Source organism: Pantherophis guttatus, chromosome 3, assembly GCF_059756535.1.
Source record: "Pantherophis guttatus breed Tessera chromosome 3, ASM5975653v1, whole genome shotgun sequence".
NCBI classification, from domain to species: domain Eukaryota; kingdom Metazoa; phylum Chordata; class Lepidosauria; order Squamata; family Colubridae; genus Pantherophis; species Pantherophis guttatus.
This window is the reverse complement of record NC_142065.1, coordinates 134,204,733-134,221,707: the sequence shown is the minus strand read 5'-3', so window position 1 is coordinate 134,221,707 and position 16,975 is coordinate 134,204,733. Positions and strand designations below refer to the sequence as shown.

The 16,975-nt window shown below is 35.8% G+C and overlaps 1 protein-coding gene across 3 annotated transcripts in view; it reads left to right on the top strand.

Annotated features, from left to right (window-relative positions):
- The window catches only part of CDH12 (cadherin 12), a 769,924-nt gene that overhangs the window by 469,111 nt on the left and 283,838 nt on the right, over positions 1–16,975 (top strand). For all 3 annotated transcript variants that reach the window (XM_034411922.3, XM_034411918.3, XM_034411919.3), the window contains one exon: positions 6,717–6,867. The gene's annotated coding sequence lies outside the window, so the exon portion shown is untranslated. The remainder of the gene's footprint in view (positions 1–6,716; positions 6,868–16,975) is intronic.

The window sequence follows — 16,975 nt, the reverse complement described above, 5'->3', positions numbered from 1 at the left end:
TTTCACATCTTCCTTAACTGAAACTCAAGTGCCTTGAGATTATTGTTTTAATTGAGAAATATGTTACTGGTATTTCTCTGAGATTAGTTTATTTATTTCATTGTATGAATTGTGTATGTTATACATATTAGAAAAATCCTAGTAGAGTTATTGTAAATACATTCCTGAATTTCTGCATTCCATTTTTTTTGGTTACTTTTTAATCTAAAAACATGACTGGTGATTAGAATAAATGCACATCTTCTGTGATGATGATGATGGTGATAATAATTCTGAACTTAGTAAATGTATGGTATCCTTTCTTCCTTCCTCCAAAGAAGGATAACAATTTGAAAACAAGAAGGTTCATTTATCATGCTTGGTGGATGTATGGAAGAAAAAAAAAAACAAGAACATTTTGGGTTTTTTTTGGTTTTTTTTAAATTTGATTTATATGCTGCCCTTCTCCGGAGACTCAGGGCGGCTTACAGTGCGTTAAGCAATAGCCTTCATACTTTTGTATATTTTTACAAAGTCAGCTTATTGCCCCCACAAACTGGGTCCTCAATTTACCTACCTTAGAAAGGATGGAAGGCTGAGTCAACCTTGAGCCTGGCAAGATTCGAACTTACTAATTGCAGACAGCTGGAGTTAAATTACAATGCATTACTCTGCTGAGCTATCCAAGCTACTGGTTCCGGGTTTAAATACATTCATTGACTCAGAGAATTTTAAAGATTAACTTCCAACTGAAACCAGAACATTTCCTTTTGGAACTGATGGATAACAAGTTGGGGAAAAGTCATGGAATATTGTGTGTGTGTGTACTAGAATAGAGTATAGAAAGAAGAGAGTTATGATGTAACATTAGGAAGACAGTTACTTTATAATTGTACTTAAAATGTTTTTTTGCTATTTGTTTTCTTTTTGGACCTTATATAAAGAGAGCCCCCCTCCCTCCCTCCCCCTCTCTCTCCCTTTCCCCCTCCCCCTCCCTCTCTCTCTCTTTTTCCCTCCCCCTCTTTCTATTAGTTTGTACATGTGCACTGTTATAAGGCACTCTGAATGTACTTAGTGAATAATTGTTGAAGTTTTCAATTACATATTGTTATCTTGCTGATTCTACGCATTTGGCAAATTTACACAATTATCTAAACTCCCAGCTAAGTCATTCATTTAAATAATGGGTTTATTGACTATGTTCAAAGAAGAGCATACCAACGAATTAAAGTGTTTGACTAATTTCATCTGGAATTAGTTTATACAAAATGTTAATATGGAATGGAATTAGCTTAAAAGGGCAATTGTTCAGTTGCAATGTGGAGTCCTGCATGAGGGCACTGCAAAAAGAACAGGGAAGCCCAGTGAAGAGATGAAGAATCAAATACCTCCAGGGCAACTGCCTATCTCAACATCTGTAAAATAATCCAGTCAGAATCTTGACTGCCAGGGGAAGGAAATAATTAACAGAAATGTTATACCCATTCAAATAAAAAAAGAAAAAAGAGGAAAAATGGTAAGAGAAGGACATAGAAAGAGGATGGGTTTTCAATATTTTTTTCCCAGGCTCCATTGGGCTGTAGTTGTAAAGTTTAGGAAACATTTGAGTTGGAAAAAGGAGGAAATTCCACAGGGATACTGGGATGATACAATGTAGATTCTCTTTTAAGTTTTTAGGTCCAAATATATTGCAGTTGGTTCGTGTTCAAAGATTGGTGTAATGTTTCCCTAGGCATTGCTGTTTGCAAAGGATCTTCACCCTCAAATATTCTGTTTGATGGTCCAAGATAAATTTGGCAAACCTGCATATGGGGCAGCAATTAGGAACTGGCAATTGGCATGCTATGGGACAATGGCAACACATCACAGAGCACAATTTGCAAAGGTTTTCTCATAGACGAACACCTGGTGCATAGGCAGAGGATAGATACTCTTAATCAAAACAGAAGAGGGATTATAGGTAAACCTAGTCACTAATATATGGGGCCAAAAACTCAGATAAACAGAGCTCCTTGGTAGATTTTATCTTGACTAGATTCCCTCTTCTCCCTACAATGTGATAATTAAACCAAATCTAAGGAAATTGTGTTTGCTGCTGCTATTAGCATATTCTCACTATAGGTAGTCTTCAACGTGCGATCACAACAGGGTATTTACATTATTAAGCAATGCAGTCATAGTGTTTGATGTCATGTGTCTGCATGATTTAGCAATGGAAATTCTAGCATTTCCTATTTTTGTTGTTATTTGAAAACTGCAGGTTGTTAAATACCCATCCCAATCCAAGCCATTCTTGGTGTGGCCCCTCCTAGACCTGAGCCTCAGTAAGATAAAGGATTGTTTCCTTTTCAATTCCTCACACTCACATGTTGTATCTGCTGTTTTGGCCACCCTGCTCCTTGCCTTGCGAGGCCACAAGCAGTCCTCAAAGTACATAGTTCAGGGACTTCTTGATGTGCTCTGGGGTTCAAGTAGACCTTGATCCTCAGCACAGCATGAACACCAGCTCCAGTTCAGCCCAGCAGTATGACACAAAGAGACTTCTGGGTGTACTGAAGCTTTGGTGCTACAAGAATCCCTAGAGTTGCAGCGCAGAATGAAGCCCTTCATAGAACAAAGCCCAGTACCAGTCTGGGTCACCATATGGCACAAAGCAAAGGCATGGTGCAAAACCATCAACCCAGGTAGTCCCAGCTGCCCTAGAATCTTGGTGCAATGCTGACACCCAGCAGTGCAGCACAAACCCCATAGACTCCCGTCCAGATACCCTGATTTTCCTGTGTTCCAAGACTCTTGTCACCCTTCTATTTTGCCAGATCAACTGACCTTTGGTGTCTTGCTCCAGCTGCAGATGAGGCATGCTCATGTTGGCCTTTGTTAGGATATGGTTTGAGCCTAACAGGTTGTCCAGGCAATATATGTGTTCTGTGACTTTAACATGAATATGTATTGTGTGACTTTAAGTTTTACTGCTGATTCATTGTAATGCTGGGTCATGCTGTAATTAGATAATCACTAGTTGTAAACGTATTTAAGAAAGGTACTGTAACGTATTCAGTTGATGATATGCTACCATTGTGTGTGGAGTTGCTACCATTGTGCTATCATCGGTGGATGGATCTGCTACCGTCGTGGTTTGTTACCAGAGTGAACTTGTTATTCTAACCAACTACTGTTTGTATGGTAAGAAGATTTTTATATCACTGGACTGATTTAACTGGCAAAGACTTGGATTGTTTAAAGACTATGAGATTGTTTTTTCACTATAAAGTAAACTTTTGATAAACCAGTTTGAACATTTCTTATTCATTGCTCTCAGCAACATTTCTCTGTGTTCTGCACTCTGCTGGTTGGTAACACAACAATATCCTTAACAGCCTTCATGAGTCAGTTGCTGACCATGTGAGGCCATTTTCTCCAGGTCTTGCAAGGAAACCACTTTGCACAACCTGGAGAAGAAAACTGGCTTGCAGGGTGACAGCAGCTGCAGGATGCAGGGGGTAAAGGAGTATAGATAGGGGAGATAGGAAGATGGGGAGAGTTGAAGCAACTACTGAGGTCACAAGGGCAGAAGGACTACCAAGTGCCTGAATTTTGATCACAAGATTGCAGTAGCATTTAACAGCCATTACTTTAGGGACATTCACTGCCACCGTAACTTTGAACAATTGCTGAACAAATGGTTATATGTCAAAGACGACCTGTTTGCATTTTCTTGTATTTGAGTGCCAAAGAGCAGTTGGTTAATCTACAGTTTGCAAGTATATCTTTCTCAGTTCCCGAGTCATTCATTGTGGCTCTATTTAAATTCAAGCTAAGGAAACTGGAATATTTTTATTAGATTACCATAGGTCAACATTGAACGACTGTAGTAGTAGCAGTAGTATTTGCATATTCTGTCATAAAATGTAAACAAGATAAATTTTTATTAATATTCAAACCACACAGTCTCTCATATCCCCAATCTTTACTATTCACTATCCACTGTAAGAGAATTCAGGGGATTTTCCCCAAATATTGTTTCAGACGGTTCCATCTACTCAATATAGTTGGTGAATAAATCAACATTTTGAATCTATGATTGCATTTAAATTTGAGATAGTGAACTCATAGGAAACCATTCACATCATTTTTGTAATGATGGACATAAGTGTTGTTTCAAGGGGAGAAATACCGGTAGGTATATATATATTTTTCTGGGTCATTGGATGTCCACTAAATGTGGTTCTGTTAAATTAAGGGTTTTTTATTCTTGTGTGATCAAAGCTGATCAAAGAGGATGTTATGGAATCCTGGATAAATCAGATTCCTCTTCTATAAAGAATTCTTCAGATATGCATACCTTGTAGTGCACTTTTACTTAGTTGTTCTAAAAGTTATGGATTTAAAAATCCCCAGATCCTAAGGAACTATTGAAACAACTGCTCTAGACTGATCTATTGACTGTCTTATACTCTGCATTCTTCTTTGTCCCTGGAAACACTTTCTTAATGTTTGGTTTTGGCTCCGACTGTAACATTCATTTCCTTTATGAATACTGTGATTGAATAAGGCTTGCTATCTGATCCAGTTGGCAACTCACTGAAATTGTTGGTTGTTTCGTAGCTTCTTTAACTTCACCCATAAACAGACTTTTTGGTTGCATTTTTACTTTTAGTCAGTATGTAAGTCAAGGACCTAATTTAAAATTTAGTGGGTAATTTTCTGCCAATTCACTTTTCCCCTCCAAATCTATTCTGCAGGATGTTTGTAAGGATGTTTATATATGATGATGAGGAAATAATTCATGCTGATGACCTCCTTGTAAGAAAATAAGGTTAAATGTATGTCAGTCAGTAAAATATAGATAGGTAGACATGCTAAATTAGCATATATATATATATATATATATATATATCATTATTATTTTCAATGTTGTACAAGAGCACATGATTTTGTTTTCCTAAACACTTTTGTGATTAAGGAAACTATTCAGTTCAAGTGTGTGTAGGGGCAAGGGGACAGTGTGGTGTAAGTCAGGCTGGCAAATGGCTTCTCTCAAATATTTTGAAATAGTATGGGAATTCAATAATGGCCTGTTTACTTAATGTGTTATAGTTTCTCCCTTTTGTTGTATCATGTTGTCATCCAATATTAATGGTAAGAATGATAGCCTCTTTCTTTTCAGTCCTGCAAAATTCGGATGATGCACACATACCATTTCTTTATTTAGGAATAGGGACACTTTCTGTACCGCAACTGTTTCCAATAAATTTCTTCCCTATGAAACAAGTTGCATGTCTCTATTTTTGATGGTCCTGGCTGCAAAAATCTATGGGTGTCAAATAGAGGAGTTAGATAGCAGCATAAGCCAGGTACCTAGCCTCAATGTAGTATATAAGTTGTAAAAATCCAGACATCAGGAATGTGAGAGACAACAAAATACTAATCCTTGAGGCATAACATCTAAATGATATTCTCTTGCCCCTCCTACATCAATAGTGGATAATTTATTGAGCAACTTGTGTTTTATTGCCATTCAATGGCACCCCAGATTCTGTAAAGATCAACTACTGTATCTGATGCAGATGATCACTAAATGAATTTCACATGTTCTGCAGGAAAGGAGGCTATACATAACCAGGTATACAAAATATGTCCTTTCATAAAATTGCACCATTGATTTAACTAGGCTCAAGACTGCCAACAGGTGCCTTTCCTAGGAAAGAACCTGGGAGCTTCTCTATGCAAGACATTTGTTCTACTATTTCGTATTGTGCATTTTTAAAAATTATTATTATTCCTTGAGCATTATTTAATGGAAAGCTGAGATGCAAATGTAACCAAAAGCAAATAGGTTAATAACAACCTTAAATACTGGACTAGTATTTGATCCATCCATTGATCAATGGTTTTATAATTGGACAAATACCAGATGTACTGTATAACCTGTCTTCTTTCTTTTCCTTGGGCATCTATTTTTTTAAAACCTCAGGAAACTCCATTGTGCATTTATAAAATTGGCTGCCCATTTGGTAACCTTGTTTAAGGGAGTGTTTCTCTCATGGAATATAACTTTGCACATCTAATGGCTTACTCCCACTAATAAATGTGCCATGCAAAAACTACTCCCCCCCTACCCAACAATAGTAAATTGCCATCTGGGAGGTTTGCCCACCAAAATAATTTTGTTTCTGTTAAGCTGAAATCAGAGTTCCCTCCTCACCCTTCAGCTCCCCATGTTTTGTATATGCTGAGCATCCTATCATGAAACCAGCTCCATCCATCTGCTTTAATTAATCAGTCATAACCTGTTAGGAATGCTGACGCACCTTAGAAAAAGGAGCATTGCAGAAACACAGTTCCTTTTGAAATCATTAAATTGCTTTGCGCTGTGCATTACCCACCTTGCAAATTACAACCTCAGCTGGAGCAGCACATCTATTAATCTGCATGAGATGACATTCCCAAGTGGCCTCGGTGTCTTTTGCGACTCCCTGGTGGACCAGGAATCCTCCCAGTGCTTTCTCTATGTGTAAAGAGTGTGCTGTGTGTTAATCAGGTCAGCGATCATTCTTCAGCTCAAGGGACATGATAAAAACCTCTCGCAGCAGCCACAGGATTCTTCAGACCCAAGATGTTTTGTTGAACATCTTCCTTTTAAGCCACGGGGCTTCTGTACTCTCACTTTACTCAGGATCTCTCCGGAGGATTCCAGCTGATCTTTCCTTCTCTCCCGTCTTTTTTTTTTTTCCTAGACAGTGAAGAGTTCAACGTCAAGAGCAAACGACAGCCCAGGATGATTCTTAACCTGAAGGGTGCTGATTGAAAACTTAGATTGCCCTCTAAATAACGGCTGAACTTGCCTCCTTCTGTTCACTTTGTCAAAAGAAAGGATTTTCAATTAAGGTAAGTGCTGCGTTATCTGGTTGACTGCATCACTCTCTATTTCTGCATTGAAAGTTCTAAATGAGTAAACTGACATTCTGCAGTGCAGCAGCTCTGTCCGTTTGTTGTATAAGGAGAGAGAGAGAGAGCTGGAGGAATAGAGAAACTGAGTTTAGGAAGAAGTATTCCAGAATAGAACTATTGTCTCAAGAGAATGTCTGTTTCATTGTTTTTTAACCTGTAAAAGGGCAAACTCTTCTTAGAGAAGAGACATTTCCTGATCTTCAGCATCCCACTGAACTGTTTGGATTGTCTACAGAGATCTATATAGATATATGAATGAAGCATGTAAAAGGCATATCACTATTTATTATTATTATTATAAAGCATAGTTAGATTAATAAAAAATATTATAATCAAAATAAAGGCAAGCAGTGATGATTAAAGTTGATATGGGAGTATTTATTCAATATTTCATGTTAGAAATAATGTGTGTAGATGTGTATGTATGTATACACATATACACACTCACACACAAATCATAAATCTTAAAGGAACATATATATTCACACAGGGATATATATGAGGATGCTTAAACATAAAGCCTGGCATGTAATGGTTGCCTCTTGCAAGATTAACAGCTGAATTTCAGTGGGGGTGTGAGGGAAAGAATTGCTTGTGATGTGTTAGGAAAATGAAATCTGTAGCTGTCAGCAGTAATAAAGTGTGACATGAATAGTCATTTTGATTAAAAGGTCAGGAACTGGTAGAACAAAGAGAGAACAGTAGCATGTTAAGAGAGAGAACTAAACTGACGGTTGAGGTATTTTATTGGAAAAGGATATAAAGTAGATGAAAGCAGCGTGACTTAAAAGATTAGCAACCTTTTAAATAAAAGTCTTCAGATTCTGCCATCTAAAACTACTCTTGGTTAACTAGCCAAAGCATGGCAAGAGTATCAGATTCCCAATGGATTCAGTCTAAATCATTCTACAAGTTACCAAAAACATAAACTGGAAAAGTGAAGACTATTTAAGAAGTTTGTGAAAACAGAAGGGAGTACACATGTAGTGTCTTCTCTGTCTTCATTTTTGGTTTCTTTAATGTGAAAACTTTCAAAAAGTGTATTCGAAGAGTGGTTTGAAATGTAATAAAAGAAATCAGAATTATAATGTAATACTGCACTGTACTGTTATGGATGCTTTTGCAAGGTTAATTAAAAAGTATTAACTGGGACAACAGTTCTCAGCATTTGTATATGGCACATATTTTATCACTTATGGTTTTTTCTTTATAAGTGACCTGAAGAGAATGCCAGTGTATTATCATACTTGTGCTGTAGGGAGAAAAGGGTATGGTAGATAAAGCAAAATCAATTACATTTTTTTTTCTTTTTTTTTGGAAAAGAAAAGAAAAAAAGAAAGCAAAGCGTCTGATTTTGTAGCTGAGTTGGGATTTGAATTAGAGACGTCACAGTTCAAAACTTACTTAATTTGTATGCTATACCATATATTTATACTCTGCACAATTCACAGTGCTTATAACCTCTACACATGTAGTACATAGAACTTGAACTAGGTAAGTATATCTTTCTTTAGAGATTGCCTTAAAAAGAAAGATGGAAGTAGGTGCCTGAATTCTTAATATCGCTTAAATTTATGGTTTAGAATTATCATTATCACCATCTCTCTCTCTCTCTCTCTCTCTCCCTCCCTCTCCCTCTCCCTCTCCCTCACACACTCTCTCTCTCTCCATCCCTCCCTCCCTCCCTCCCTCCCTCTCATCCTGGAATAAAAGTGTTATACTACCTTGATAAATTGCTATTTGAATACCCTGCCAATTTGCATCATTCTAATCTTCTAAAGTATAGAAACATGCTTGTACATTTCATAAGAATTAAAGATCTGTACCAAGTAAGAAAATAATGTAGCCCAGCTATGTCAACTTGGATTAGCAGCAGTCTTGAACTGAAGTCTTTCCCATCACCTGCTACCTCTTCTTTTAAGCTGGACTTTTCAAGGCTTTGACCTTGAGCCTTGTGTATGCAAGACATGTATCCTTTACTTGAGTGACCATTTCTCTTCTAGCACATCTATTTGTATTGGAATTTACTGGAGGAAAATTGTGTTATATGAGTTGGATCTTGACTTGTGTATCATTAGATTCATTTATATCAATTCTGCCCATTGCGTACTATTACTCTCAATACTTGATTGGTATTGTATTGATTTGGGGAGGAGATTAACTTTTTTCTCTTTGTTTTAAATGTACTTTCACTAGTATATACATTTTTGCATTTCCATGATACAATGACTTTTTTACTTCATGGCTCCTATCATACAGTATGTGTGTATGTGTGTGTATGTATATATATATATATATATATATATATATATATATATATATATATATATATATATATATATATATATATATATATATATATACACACATACATACATACATACATATACACACACACACACACATATATATATATGTGTGTGTGTGTACATATACACACACATTATACTGTATATAAACAGTATGTTTATGTGTATGTGTGTGCATATATGTGTGTACACACACACATACATACTTACACTATATTTTCCACCATATGTTTTTTTCTTTTATAGATTTGAAAGCAACATTGGGAAATCTCAAATAGCATGGATTCCAGCATACATTTTATTTTCCTATATGTAGTATCAATTGAGTAAATTCAAAATATTGTAACATGTTTCTAATAATAAGAACAACTTGATCTGAACTTAGATACATACTGATAAAAAGTGCAAATAATAAGTAATGCACGTGAAATTAGCAATGAATCCATAGCATTTTGTTATTGTTATTAACTTATATTTCACTATTTGAAGCATTTCCTATTGTTTCAATAGTCCTTAAAAGACTATATTGATTCATATTATTCTCATGATTAGAGGGTCAGTCGCTAAAGCTTTGACAATATTGGGTTGACAAAAGAATTTGGTTTATTCATAGCTGAAGAAAAGTATTGTACATTACAAACATTCAAGGTTGCTGCATAATATCTTCTGCCAATACAATACAATGCAACGCAACACAACACAACACAACACAACACAATACAATACAATACAATACAATCTTGTGCCATAACACTAAGAACCAAAGTCATGCTGAGTAGATATTATTTTCAATATTGCTATTATGCATATATATATTGTAGGTTTCCTAGAAGCAATATCTCTAAATGGTCAATATAGGAAGTACAATGTTATATTTAGCAACGTAAAGACTAATGAAGTCTTCAGTCTAAAATAAGGGCTCTTTGTTCCTGTGTAATATGTCTCTTGATATTAGTACTCAAATCATTGATTCATTAAAGTGTCTATTGTAGCTTTCAGAGGTCCTTTAAAATCAACTCAGTAATCCATTCAGAACTATCCTAAAGGTAAAGTGAAATGTAATATATATATATATTAAACTCTTGCTCAAACTTCAGCCCAGTCATGAGGCTCAATGGATGGCAATGGCTAAAAACTGTTCTGAAAATGCAGAAAAGGGATCATCCATAAAGTCATAAGTTTCCTCAAGGAAAGTAAACTAATGCTAAGATGATAAGACAAGATAAGATGATAATCAGTGAGATACTGATAACTTTGATTATACAAAAATGTCATTATTATGTTTTGCTCATAAAAATTATAATCGAAAGCTCTACCTTTCTTAGCTCCAGAGTTTCATACTTCATGAAATATTTCATCAAGGAAGCTTTCTAATTTATGTGCGTATGCTGAATCAAGTTTTATAAATAATCAAAACTTTTTCTACACAGTCTATATGTCTGCTCAAAGCATTCAGTTCATAATTAATCCCCCTTCTCCACCAAACCTTGGAGAAACAAAGGAGGGGGAAGCTTTATTGTCTTTTTGAGAAAATATTAGCCCAAATAGAGGTACAAGAGTTGTGTCACTTACATGTTTGTATTATTTACATGCCAATTATACTAAGCTCCTCATTAATATCCCGTTCATTTTTCACGATAGTAGGAATAGCAGAATGCAATAGCAGAATTAAGTGGATAAGAAGCACCACACTTGAGGTTTCAAAATTAAACAACCAAAAAAAAAAAAAAGTCTGTTTTTATAGGCATGGAAATAAAGGCCAAACTACATACACATTAAGTATGTCAATTGGAATCCTAAATTTTCTCTTTCTCCCACCAGAAACAGGTGCATCTTCCACCCCCACAATTAAGTGCACAGATTGGAATATCATTAAAACCTCAACATCCAGGGGAAGTGTTTCTCTCACATCATGCCCTGCTATGAGTAGAACAAACAAAAAACTGTCCCTTTCTTCCAATGTTACAGGTTCAAAAATAATTCCCATTGGTGCTGGTGAGAGCTTCTATTAGAGAATAATGATAGGGTGACAACAGGTGATTTTTTTTCTCTTGCAGTTGTGATGCAAGAAATGAGGGTTAAATCTTCCTTCTTGCTTACTAGGGCTTAATGGATTCCTATGCACGTTTATAATTAGCTACTGATGTTGTTAGGCCTTGAGCCAATATCTCGACCATAAATAATTCTTTGCCTCATCTAACTAGGCATATACTGTAGAATGCATGGCTGAAGGGCTGACAGGTGTATACCCCTCTGCTTTCTATATAAGGAAGGATGTGACACGGAAAGTTCTAGATGTTCCTTTTGAAGAGAAATGTGTACAGGATGGATTTGTACAGTGTGATTTATTTTGCATCTGCATGGTCAACCCATTTTGGTTTTTAAGCTATGGTTTAATACTTAGCATATTTTGTTAATATGCCCAACTCTTTTTTATTTAATAAATTTGTGGTGAACCAAGTATGGTATAAAACCTACCACATCACTCTTTGGACTCACAAAGTGAATGCATTATATCCCTAGTCTGATAATTATATATGAACATGGTAGTGCAGTGCAGTGTTCATGTGATCCGCTATCGTATGTGGTAGTCAACAAATTTCAAATTTGGATTCCTGAAGAATTCTGATCTTTTGTAAATAAATTGCTAGAATATGTGGAATATAATCATAGCAATATAGCTTTTAAATCAGTATTTCCTAAGCATCCTAAGATATCTGCTCTAGTTTAGCTTGATGCTTGTTTCTCTGTATTAGATTGGAGTTAGTGCTTTTGCCTCATGGCAACTTATTCTTCGAGTCTAACAAATCCTGCCTATGTTTGGCTATATATTGCTCTGTGATGTTCTTCAATAAATGATGGTTTGCAGAAGCAAGATTGTAATTAGGGCAATGCTGTAGCCTTGACAGGTGGTATTGCCTTTTTAAGATTACTTTGCAGAGATATTGATGATAACAAGTCAGAATATGGCTAAATGGGCCTAAATAATAGAAAGTTAAAAATCTTGCTTCTTTTGGCAGGATCAGAAACCATTAAAGAAGCCCCATTATGTTCCTGATTTCTAGAAACCATATATTTTTATGAAAAACCCTCAAAACAAAGATCTAGGCTATTAACACCGAGAAGCATGAAATAAAATTAGAAGTCATATCCTTAAGTCTTTCCATGATTTTGAAGATAAAATGTTGCAGGAGAGTTTCAAGTTGTCAATCTAAGAGAGTGAAGAGAAAAAGAGATGAAGAGAAGAAAGCTATTTAAGCCAATTAATTGTCTTATATAAAGTGAATCAACTGTAAGTTATTAATGATGGAAACAGGCCTGGATTAATTGTTATGCTGAGAAAGCCACAGAATAGGGACCTGATTTCCCTAGAGTTCCACTACAGTCTAATTGTCAGAGAGTATCGCTTATTTTCCACTTTGGGTTCTTTTAGAGATCTCAAATTAGAATGCCACATCGCAGCATCTAATCATCTATTGTGATGTGAGCTTTTAATGTGAAATCTCTAAAAGAAATCTATTCCTATTCAGATTTTACAAAGTCAGGAAATTCATCATGTGACAATTTCTGATAAACCACTCCCAGAGGCAATAGTACTCAAATGACCTTAGTTTTCAGAAGAAGGACATTCTTCATACACAGAACTGCACCTTTGGTAGCCTGATCAGCTGGGTCCCTGATATAGTGCATGCAGACTGAATATATATATACACTGTGTTTCCTCGAAAATAAGACCAGGTCTTATATTAATTTTTTTTCTCCAAAAGACGCGTTAGGGCTTATTTTCTGGTTAGGTCTTATTTTGGGGGAAAATACAGTACTAAATGACCCATCTGGCTGACAGTCTTAACTGGGGCTTATTTTGGGGGATAGGGCTTATATTAAGAGCATCCTGAAAAACATGCTAGGACTTATTTTCCGGTTGGGTCTTATTTTTAGGGAAACAGGGTGTATATATATATATATGTGTGTGTGTGTGTGTGTGTGTGTGTGTGTGTGTGTATAGTTAATATTTCGGGTTTCTTCCCGTGTAATTGTGGATATATCCCTAAAAGGGTAGAAGCGACGTTTCGGCAGAATCCCATCTGCCATCATCAGGCTTATGCCAGTAGTCATTTTGCACTAACTGACGTTGGAATTTCAAATCTGGTGCTGGTATTCTGGGATGGCTCCACCTTTTCATTCTGATTGGTTGGGAGTCCCAGTATGTGTTTATTGGCTTGGCTTCGGGTGTATGGTCGGTTTTTCTCCACTAGGTGGCAGGGCTTTATCTTTGTGGCTGGTTTGAATATGATTTGGTTGGGATTTTTTTGTGCAATGTTTGGTCCATGTTCCACATATGGTGTCAAGATTCGTCTATCTATGAGAGCAGGTTTCCAAATAGTAGGCAGACGTGAAGTGTCATCCCGTTTATTCATGCAATATGGTCTTTTTTCCATTTCTATTGCTTCTCTGATTATCCTGCCATTGAGATGTTCTATTTTTGCAACTGTTTTTGTTTTATTAAAATTAATGTTGTGTCCTGTTGTATTTATATGTTGAACTAATGATGATGTGTGTTCTTGCTTTTGTATTGAGTTTTTGTGTTCCTCGATGCGCACACTCATTCTTCTGTTGGTCTGTCCAATGTATGTTGATGGGCAGGAAGCACATGGGATTTCATATATGCCTTGATCTTCTAATTCTATTTTGTCTTTGGGGTTTCTCAGAATGGACGATATCTTTCTATCTGTGCAAAATATGGTTTTGATGTTGTGTTTTTGTAGTACTTTGCTAATTTTATCTGTTGTTCCCCTTATATAGGGCAAGATGGCTTTCCCATTGTTTTGTTCCTCTTGTTGTTTTTTATTCTGTCTTGGTGTTGTATGTTTGATCATATTGATGACTTTATTTCTACAGAACCCATTTGATGTCAGTACATTAGTTAGTGTATATAATTCAGTTTGTAAATGTGCTTCATCAGCCAGACGTTTAGTTCTTGTGGTTAATGTTTTGGCAACAGAGTTTATTTGTGCTGGATGGTGGTGTGATTTGGCGTTGAGATAGCGGTTTGTATGTGTCTTCTTTTGATAGATGGTATGTCCTAAGGTGCCATCAGATTTTTTATAAATTAATACATCGAGGAAAGGTAACTGGTTTTCTGATTCTATCTCCATGGTGAACTTTATTTTGGGATGGAGGCTGTTCAAATGTACTAAGAAGTTTTCCAATTTATCTCTTCCATGTGGCCAGATCACAAAGGTGTCATCAACGTATCTGAGCCATAATTTTGGTTTGTTAACAGTTTTTTCTAAGGCATTGGATTCGAATTCTTCCATGAAAAGATTAGCGATGACCGGTGATAATGATGATCCCATTGGTGCGCCTTCTACTTGTTTATATCTCTGTCCTCTGTGTATGAAATATGTGTTGGATAAACAATGTTCTGTTAAGTTTGTGATATGTTTTGGTAGTTGATATTTGTTTTTAATTGATGACAACGCTTCTTTGACAGGTATTTGTGTGAATAGTGATACAACATCAAAGCTTACAAGAAGGTCACTTTCTTTTATGTGTTGCTTTTTTATTATTTGTATGAAATGGTATGAGTTCTGTACATATGAAGCAGCAGATTCTGCGTAAGGTTGAAGATGTTTTGCTAAATATCTGGCTAGATTTTGTAAAGGTGAGCCTATGGAACTTACTATGGGTCTGAGAGGTATTCCATCTTTGTGTATTTTTGGGAGGCCATACAGTTTTGGGCATTTTGATGATTTTTCTCTGGGGATAATTTTTTGTTGGATTTCTTTACTTATAGTACTTGATTTTATCTTTATCTTCGTGGTTTTTTCTAGATATGTTGTTGGGTCTGTGTTTATGGGTTTATATGTGGCGTCTTGAAGTAAGTCAGACAGTTTCTTTTCATAGTCCACTGTGTTCATTACTACTGTTGCATTGCCTTTATCTGCTGGTAATATCATTATGCTATTATCATTTTTTAAAACTTGCAGTGCTTTTTGTTCTTCTTTTGATAAGTTGCTTTTAGGTGGTTAACTAGTACATAGAATGTTGGTGACGTCATGTCTGACTTTATCAGCATCGTCAGCACTGAGTTTCTTTAGGCTGGTTTCAACTTCGCATATGATGGTTTCTATTGGAATTTTATTGGGTGCCACTGCAAAATTAAAGCCCTTTGCTAAGACATTTGTTTCTGCTGTTGTTAATTTTCTATCGGAAGCATTGTATACTACTTGTTTTAAGTGATGTTGTGTTGTGGTTGGAGGTTTTTTATGTTCTAATTTCTTAAGTTTCTTTGAATGTCTGTAAGTTTTATGAGTGGTTTCTATTTCAGATCTCCAGGTGGCAAGCTGTTTTATTTTGTCCCATAATATGGGGTGAATAATATTGCTTATCTTTAAGTATGAAGCTAATAGATCCTTGTTTACTTGATCTAATAGGAATCTTTTGCTATGGATTGCATTTCTAAGTAATGCCATTTACATTGCACAAAAAAATCCCAACCAAATCATATTCAAACCAGCCACAAAGATAAAGCCCTGCCACCTAGTGGAGAAAAACCGACCATACACCCGAAGCCAAGCCAATAAACACATACTGGGACTCCCAACCAATCAGAATGAAAAGGTGGAGCCATCCCAGAATACCAGCACCAGATTTGAAATTCCAACGTCAGTTAGTGCAAAATGACTACTGGCATAAGCCTGATGATGGCAGATGGGATTCTGCCGAAACGTCGCTTCTACCCTTTTAGGGATATATCCACAATTACACGGGAAGAAACCCGAAATATTAACTACACACACACACACACACACACACACACACACACACACACACACACACACACACACACACACATATATATATATATATATATATATATATATATATATATATATATATATATATATATATTTGATATGATTACTTAAGGAAGATTACTTATTATTGGTTAGTTGTATATTCTTACTTTTAACTCACCTGAAACCTTAAAACAGGTTTGTGTAATGTGCAAAACTCACTGCAAGTGATACCATTTTCCTGATCTTTCAGCAGTCTATTTCCATATAAGCTATATTGTCCCATTAGAGTTTTATCTCTGGGTCGCTCTTATTTTTATTAAGTTAAACGAAGCAAATAAAGGAAGAAATTTATTTCATTTAATCTACCCCACAGATATCAGTGCAAAGCAAAGGAGAATGCAGAAAGCCATGCATTTTGTCTTAAATGTATATAAACAATCCATCTTGTATGTGTGTTCTGGCTCATTATGTCCAACAGCACAAAACCTTTTTGGGGAGTACATAAATTTTGATGCAATACAAGTGGTTGGTGAATCAGTGAAATTATAAAAGATAATTTGATGTGGAAGAAATAAAATATAAGACTTACAAAATTGCATCCACAGAAAACAGTCCTCACAAAGCCATTGAAAATCCAACGTATAGCTGAATGGGCAGTTTTTCTGTTAAACTTCCCTATTATTTAGTTACTTGTACATTTTTTTTTTTTTTACAAAACTGTGATCTTCAACAAAAATTCAGCCTTTAAAAAATATTGGCAGTCACTTAATTTTAACCATCTGGTTCACCATTCATGTGAGTAACTATTATTCCTTCCTTGACTAGTCTAGTCATATATAATTACTATACATATTTCTTGCTCCCACATGTGTGACAGTATTTTCTACTATGACTACTAGTAGTGCTGCTACAAGTTAGAACTTACATGAAAAT